Source organism: Oncorhynchus keta, chromosome 30, assembly GCF_023373465.1.
Source record: "Oncorhynchus keta strain PuntledgeMale-10-30-2019 chromosome 30, Oket_V2, whole genome shotgun sequence".
Classification (NCBI taxonomy): domain Eukaryota; kingdom Metazoa; phylum Chordata; class Actinopteri; order Salmoniformes; family Salmonidae; genus Oncorhynchus; species Oncorhynchus keta.
Genome location: NC_068450.1, coordinates 7,053,301 through 7,061,087, shown reverse-complemented (window position 1 = coordinate 7,061,087; position 7,787 = coordinate 7,053,301). Strand labels below are relative to the sequence as shown.

At 45.1% G+C, this 7,787-nt stretch overlaps 1 long non-coding RNA gene across 8 annotated transcripts; it reads right to left on the bottom strand.

Annotated features, from left to right (window-relative positions):
• Window positions 1–1,850: 1,850 nt before the first annotated feature.
• On the bottom strand, window positions 1,851–6,665 carry LOC127913855 (uncharacterized). 8 transcript variants are annotated; one of them, XR_008086982.1, is made up of 8 exons: window positions 6,423–6,665; window positions 6,136–6,217; window positions 5,976–6,096; window positions 5,371–5,735; window positions 5,125–5,206; window positions 4,486–4,772; window positions 2,063–2,144; window positions 1,851–1,901 (listed from the first exon to the last, which is right to left on the bottom strand). It is a non-coding gene; the product is annotated as an uncharacterized LOC127913855 (long non-coding RNA). The 8 variants fall into 8 exon arrangements; XR_008086988.1 differs by lacking the exons at window positions 1,851–1,901; window positions 2,063–2,144; window positions 4,486–4,772 and adding exons at window positions 3,583–3,616; window positions 5,002–5,042 and having other exon boundaries at window positions 5,166–5,206; window positions 5,976–6,665; XR_008086987.1 differs by lacking the exons at window positions 1,851–1,901; window positions 2,063–2,144; window positions 4,486–4,772 and adding exons at window positions 4,032–4,065; window positions 5,002–5,042 and having other exon boundaries at window positions 5,166–5,206; window positions 5,976–6,665.
• Window positions 6,666–7,787: the final 1,122 nt, after the last annotated feature.

Below are 7,787 nucleotides of genomic sequence, written 5' to 3'. Positions count from 1 at the left end.
CAGTCTGTTGTTTACCTCTCTACACAGTCTGTTGTTTATCTCTCTACACAGTCTGTTGTTTACCTCTCAACACAGTCTGTTGTTTATCTCTCTACACAGTCTGTTGTTTACCTCTCTACACAGTCTGTTGTTTACCTCTCTACACAGTCTGTTGTTTACCTCTCTACACAGTCTGTTGTTTACCTCTCAACACAGTCTGTTGTTTACCTCTCTACACAGTCTGTTGTTTACCTCTCTACACAGTCTGTTGTTTATCTCTCTACACAGTCTGTTGTTTATCTCTCTACACAGTCTGTTGTTTACCTCTCTACACAGTCTGTTGTTTACCTCTCTACACAGTCTGTTGTTTATCTCTCTACACAGTCTGTTGTTGACCTCTCTACACAGTCTGTTGTTTACCTCTCTACACAGTCTGTTGTTTATCTCTCTACACAGTCTGTTGTTTACCTCTCTACACAGTCTGAGTTTAGTCTGGGACAGTCTGTTGTTTACCTCTCTACACAGTCTGCTGTTTATCTCTCTACACAGTCTGTTGTTTATCTCTCTACACAGTCTGTTGTTTACCTCTCTACACAGTCTGTTGTTTACCTCTCTACACAGTCTGTTGTTTATCTCTCTACACAGTCTGTTGTTTATCTCTCTACACAGTCTGTTGTTGACCTCTCTACACAGTCTGTTGTTTACCTCTCTACACAGTCTGTTGTTTATCTCTCTACACAGTCTGTTGTTTACCTCTCTACACAGTCTGAGAGTCTGGGACAGTGGTTGTTTACCTCTCTACACAGTCTGCTGTTTATCTCTCTACACAGTCTGTTGTTTACCTCTCTACACAGTCTGCTGTTTACCTCTCTACACAGTCTGTTGTTTACCTCTCTACACAGTCTGCTGTTTATCTCTCTACACAGTCTGTTGTTTACCTCTCTACACAGTCTGTTGTTTATCTCTCTACACAGTCTGTTGTTTACCTCTCTACACAGTCTGTTGTTTATCTCTCTACACAGTCTGTTGTTTATCTCTCTACACAGTCTGTTGTTTACCTCTCTACACAGTCTGTTGTTGATCTCTCTACACAGTCTGTTGTTTATCTCTCTACACAGTCTGTTGTTTATCTCTCTACACAGTCTGTTGTTTATCTCTCTACACAGTCTGCTGTTTATCTCTCTACACAGTCTGTTGTTTACCTCTCTACACAGTCTGTTGTTTACCTCTCTACACAGTCTGTTGTTTACCTCTCTACACAGTCTGCTGTTTATCTCTCTACACAGTCTGTTGTTTATCTCTCTACACAGTCTGTTGTTTACCTCTCTACACAGTCTGTTGTTTATCTCTCTACACAGTCTGTTGTTTACCTCTCTACACAGTCTGTTGTTTATCTCTCTACACAGTCTGTTGTTTACCTCTCTACACAGTCTGTTGTTTATCTCTCTACACAGTCTGTTGTTTACCTCTCAACACAGTCTGTTGTTTATCTCTCTACACAGTCTGTTGTTTATCTCTCTACACAGTCTGTTGTTTATCTCTCTACACAGTCTGTTGTTTATCTCTCTACACAGTCTGTTGTTTACCTCTCTACACAGTCTGTTGTTTACCTCTCTACACAGTCTGAGAGTCTGGGACAGTGGTTGTTTACCTCTCTACACAGTCTGAGAGTCTGGAGCAGTGGTTGTTTACCTCTCTACACAGTCTGAGAGTCTGGAGCAGTGGTTGTTTACCTCTCTACACAGTCTGATAGTCTGGAGCAGTGGTTGTTTACCTCTCTACACAGTCTGATAGTATGGGACAGTGGTTGTTTACCTCTACACAGTCACAGTCTGGTTGTTTACCTCTCTACACAGTCAGTCTGGGACAGTGGTTGTTTACCTCTCTACACAGTCTGAGAGTCTGGGACAGTGGTTGTTTACCTCTCTACACAGTCTGAGAGTCTGAGACAGTGGTTGTTTACCTCTCTACACAGTCTACTGTTTATCTCTCTACACAGTCTGTTGTTTACCTCTCTACACAGTCTGTTGTTTATCTCTCTACACAGTCTGTTGTTTACCTCTCTACACAGTCTGCCGTTGACCTCTCTACACAGTCTGAGAGTCTGGAGCAGTGGTTGTTTACCTCTCTACACAGTCTGAGAGTCTGGGACAGTGGTTGTTTACCTCTCTACACAGTCTGTCTGAGCAGTGGTTTACCTCTACACAGTCACAGTCTCTGTTGTTTACCTCTCTACACAGTCAGTCTGGGACAGTGGTTGTTTACCTCTCTACACAGTCTGTTAGTCTGGGACAGTGTTGTTTACCTCTCTACACAGCCTCAGTGGTTGTTTACCTCTCTACACACAGTCTGGTTGTTTACCTCTCTACACAGTCTGGTTGTTTACCTCTCTACACAGTCTGATAGTTTGGGACAGTGGTTGTTTACCTCTCTACACAGTCTGAGAGTCTGGGACAGTGGTTGTTTACCTCTCTACACAGTCTGACAGTATGGGTCTGTTGTTTACCTCTCTACACACAGTCTGGTTGTTTACCTCTCTACACAGTCTAGTGGGACAGTGGTTTACCTCTCTACACAGTCTGTTGTTTACCTCTCTACACAGTCACAGTCTGTTGTTTACCTCTCTACACAGTCTAGTATGGGACAGTGGTTGTTTACCTCTACACAGTCAGTCTCTGTTGTTTACCTCTCTACACAGTCTGTCTGGAGCAGTGGTTGTTTACCTCTCTACACAGTCAGCCTCAGTGGTTGTTTACCTCTCTACAGTCTGATAGTCTGGGACAGTGGTTGTTTACCTCTCTACACAGTCTGATAGTCTGGGACAGTGGTTGTTTATCTACACAGTCTAGCCTGGACAGTGGTTGTTTACCTCTCTACACAGTCATAGTCTGGGACAGTGGTTGTTTACCTCTCTACACAGTCTGATAGCCTCAGTGGTTGTTTACCTCTCTACAGTCTGAGAGTCTGGGACAGTGGTTGTTTACCTCTCTACACAGTCTGATAGTCTGGGACAGTCATTGTTTACCTCTCTACACAGTCTGAGAGTCTGGGACAGTGGTTGTTTACCTCTCTACACAGTCTGTTTAGTCTGGGACAGTCTGTTGTTTACCTCTCTACACAGTCTGTTGTTTACCTCTCTACACAGTCTGTTGCCTTGGTTGTTTACCTCTCTACACAGTCTGTTGTTTACCTCTCTACACAGTCTGATAGCCTGGAGCAGTGGTTGTTTACCTCTCTACACAGTCTGTTGTTTATCTCTCTACACAGTCTGAGAGTCTGGGACAGTGGTTGTTTACCTCTCTACACAGTCTGAGAGTCTCAGTGGTTGTTTACCTCTCTACACAGTCTGAGAGTCTGGAGCAGTGGTTGTTTACCTCTACACAGTCTGAGAGTCTGGAGCAGTGGTTGTTTACCTCTCTACACAGTCTAAGAGTCTGGGACAGTGGTTGTTTACCTCTCTACACAGTCTGAGAGTCTGCAGTGGTTTACCTCTCTACAGTCAGTCAGTGGTTGTTTACCTCTCTACACAGTCTGAGAGTCTGGGACAGTGGTTGTTTACCTCTCTACACAGTCTAGTATGGGACAGTGGTTGTTTACTCTCTACACAGTCTGATAGTATGGGACAGTGGTTGTTTACCTCTCTACACAGTCTGTTAGTCTGGGACAGTGGTTGTTTACCTCTCTACACAGTCTGTGGAGCAGTGGTTGTTTACCTCTACACAGTCTGAGAGTCTGGAGCAGTGGTTGTTTACCTCTCTACACAGTCTGTCTGGGACAGTGGTTTTACCTCTACACACAGTCTGGAGCAGTGGTTGTTGACCTCTCTACACAGTCTAGTCTGGGACAGTGGTTGTTTACCTCTCTACATAGTCTAGCCTGGAGCAGTGGTTGTTTACCTCTCTACAGTCAGTCTGGAGCAGTGGTTGTTTATCTCTCTACACAGTCTGATAGTCTGGGACAGTGGTTGTTTACCTCTCTACACAGTCTAGTATGGGACAGTGGTTGTTTACCTCTACACAGTCTGTTGTCTGGGACAGTGTTTTACCTCTCTACACAGTCTGATAGTATGGGACAGTGGTTGTTTACCTCTCTACACAGTCTCAGTGGTTGTTTACCTCTCTACACAGTCTGTTAGTCTGGGACAGTGGTTGTTTACCTCTCTACACAGTCTGATAGTATGGGACAGTGGTTGTTTACCTCTCTACAGTCAGTCTGTTGTTTACCTCTGTACACAGTCTGATAGTATGGGACAGTGGTTGTTTACCTCTCTACACAGTCAGTCTGGGACAGTGGTTGTTTATCTCTCTACACAGTCTGATAGTATGGGACAGTGGTTGTTTACCTCTCTACACAGTCTAGTATGTTTGTTTACCTCTACACAGTCTGAGAGTCTGGAGCAGTGGTTGTTTACCTCTCTACACAGAGTCTCTGTTGTTTACCTCTCTACACAGTCAGCCTCTGTTGTTTACCTCTCTACACAGTCTGTCTGGGACAGTGGTTGTTTACCTCTCTACACAGTCTGATAGTCTGGGACAGTGGTTGTTTACCTCTCTACACAGTCTGATAGCCTGGAGCAGTGGTTGTTTACCTCTCTACACAGTCTGATAGTCTGGGACAGTGGTTGTTTACCTCTCTACACAGTCTGATAGCCTGGAGCAGTGGTTGTTTACCTCTCTACACAGTCTGAGAGTCTGGGACAGTGGTTGTTTACCTCTCTACACAGTCTGATAGTCTGGGACAGTGGTTGTTTACCTCTCTACACAGTCTGAGAGTCTGGGACAGTGGTTGTTTACCTCTCTACACAGTCTGATAGTCTGGGACAGTGGTTGTTTACCTCTCTACACAGTCTGAGAGTCTGGAGCAGTGGTTGTTTACCTCTCTACACAGTCTGATAGCCTGGAGCAGTGGTTGTTTACCTCTCTACACAGTCTGATAGTCTGGGACAGTGGTTGTTTACCTCTCTACACAGTCTGATAGCCTGGAGCAGTGGTTGTTTACCTCTCTACACAGTCTGCTGTTTACCTCTCTACACAGTCTGAGAGTCTGGGACAGTGGTTGTTTACCTCTCTACACAGTCTGAGAGTCTGGAGCAGTGGTTGTTTACCTCTCTACACAGTCTGAGAGTCTGGAGCAGTGGTTGTTTACCTCTCTACACAGTCTGAGAGTCTGGAGCAGTGGTTGTTTACCTCTCTACACAGTCTGAGAGTCTGGGACAGTGGTTGTTTACCTCTCTACACAGTCTGAGAGTCTGGAGCAGTGGTTGTTTACCTCTCTACACAGTCTGATAGTATGGGACAGTGGTTGTTTACCTCTCTACACAGTCTGAGAGTCTGGGACAGTGGTTGTTTACCTCTCTACACAGTCTGATAGTCTGGGACAGTGGTTGTTTACCTCTCTACACAGTCTGAGAGTCTGGGACAGTGGTTGTTTACCTCTCTACACAGTCTGATAGTATGGGACAGTGGTTGTTTACCTCTCTACACAGTCTGAGAGTCTGGGACAGTGGTTGTTTACCTCTACACAGTCTGAGAGTCTGGAGCAGTGGTTGTTTACCTCTCTACACAGTCTGATAGTCTGGGACAGTGGTTGTTTACCTCTACACAGTCTGAGAGTCTGGAGCAGTGGTTGTTTACCTCTCTACACAGTCTGATAGTCTGGGACAGTGGTTGTTTACCTCTCTACACAGTCTGATAGCCTGGAGCAGTGGTTGTTTACCTCTCTACACAGTCTGAGAGTCTGGAGCAGTGGTTGTTTACCTCTCTACACAGTCTGATAGTCTGGGACAGTGGTTGTTTACCTCTACACAGTCTGATAGTATGGGACAGTGGTTGTTTACCTCTACACAGTCTGTTAGTCTGGGACAGTGGTTGTTTACCTCTCTACACAGTCTGATAGTCTGGGACAGTGGTTGTTTACCTCTCTACACAGTCTGATAGCCTGGAGCAGTGGTTGTTTACCTCTACACAGTCTGAGAGTCTGGGACAGTGGTTGTTTACCTCTCTACACAGTCTGATAGTATGGGACAGTGGTTGTTTACCTCTACACAGTCTGTTAGTCTGGGACAGTGGTTGTTTACCTCTCTACACAGTCTGATAGTATGGGACAGTGGTTGTTTACCTCTACACAGTCTGTTAGTCTGGGACAGTGGTTGTTTACCTCTCTACACAGTCTGATAGTATGGGACAGTGGTTGTTTACCTCTCTACACAGTCTGATAGTATGGGACAGTGGTTGTTTACCTCTCTACACAGTCTGAGAGTCTGGAGCAGTGGTTGTTTACCTCTCTACACAGTCTGAGAGTCTGGAGCAGTGGTTGTTTACCTCTCTACACAGTCTGAGAGTCTGGAGCAGTGGTTGTTTACCTCTCTACACAGTCTGATAGTCTGGGACAGTGGTTGTCTACCTCTCTACACAGTCTGAGAGTCTGGAGCAGTGGTTGTTTACCTCTCTACACAGTCTGATAGTATGGGACAGTGGTTGTTTACCTCTCTACACAGTCTGATAGTATGGGACAGTGGTTGTTTACCTCTCTACACAGTCTGATAGTATGGGACAGTGGTTGTTTACCTCTCTACACAGTCTGTTAGTCTGGGACAGTGGTTGTTTACCTCTCTACACAGTCTGATAGCCTGGAGCAGTGGTTGTTTACCTCTACACAGTCTGAGAGTCTGGAGCAGTGGTTGTTTACCTCTCTACACAGTCTGATAGTCTGGGACTGTGGTTGTTTACCTCTCTACACAGTCTGAGAGTCTGGAGCAGTGGTTGTTGACCTCTCTACACAGTCTGATAGTCTGGGAAAGTGGTTGTTTTTCTACACAGTCTGAGAGCCTGGAGCAGTGGTTGTTTACCCTCTACACAGTCTGAGAGTCTGGAGCAGTGGTTGTTTACCTCTCTACACAGTCTGATAGTATGGGACAGTGGTTGTTTACCTCTAAACAGTCTGTTAGTCTGGGACAGTGGTTGTTTACCTCTACACAGTCTGATAGTATGGGACAGTGGTTGTTTCCTCTACACAGTCTGTTAGTCTGGGACAGTGGTTGTTTAGACACAGTCTGATAGTATCAGTGGTTGTTTACCTCTCTATACAGTCTGATAGTATGGGACAGTGGTTGTTTACCTCTCTACACAGTCTGAGAGTCTGGAGCAGTGGTTGTGTACCTCTCTACACAGTCTGAGAGTCTGGAGCAGTGGTTGTTTACCTCTTACACAGTCTGAGAGTCTGGAGCAGTGGTTGAAGGGCATCATGACCACCCACAGCATAAAGGAAACTGTTGTACGTTCCTCCTCTCAGAGAGGGATGAAGGGTTGCACACATACTCCACTTGTTGGTGTGTGGATCAAAACATCTTCCTTCCTTAGCAGAGAGAGGATGAAACTGCAAACAATCTGTAAGGACAATAAAAGCCTTTACAAATCTGACTTTGGATGCTGCTCACAAATTGATGCTCATTTCTCTTCGAGAAATGTTGTGTCGGTCATTCCTAGAAAGTATTGTCTTTTAAGGGAGGGAGAATCCCAGGTTTCCTTAGCAGAGAGGGATGAAGGGTTGTAGAAACATCTTCCTTCCTTAGCAGAGAGGGATGAAGGGTTGTAGAAACATCTTCCTTAGCAGAGAGGGATGAAGGGTTGTAGAAACATCTTCCTTCCTTAGCAGAGAGGGATGAAGGGTTGTAGAAACATCTTCCTTCCTTAGCAGAGAGGGATGAAGGGTTGTAGAAACATCTTCCTTAGCAGAGAGGGATGAAGGGTTGTAGAAACATCTTCCTTCCTTAGCAGAGAGGGATGAAGGGTTGTAGAAACATCTTCCTT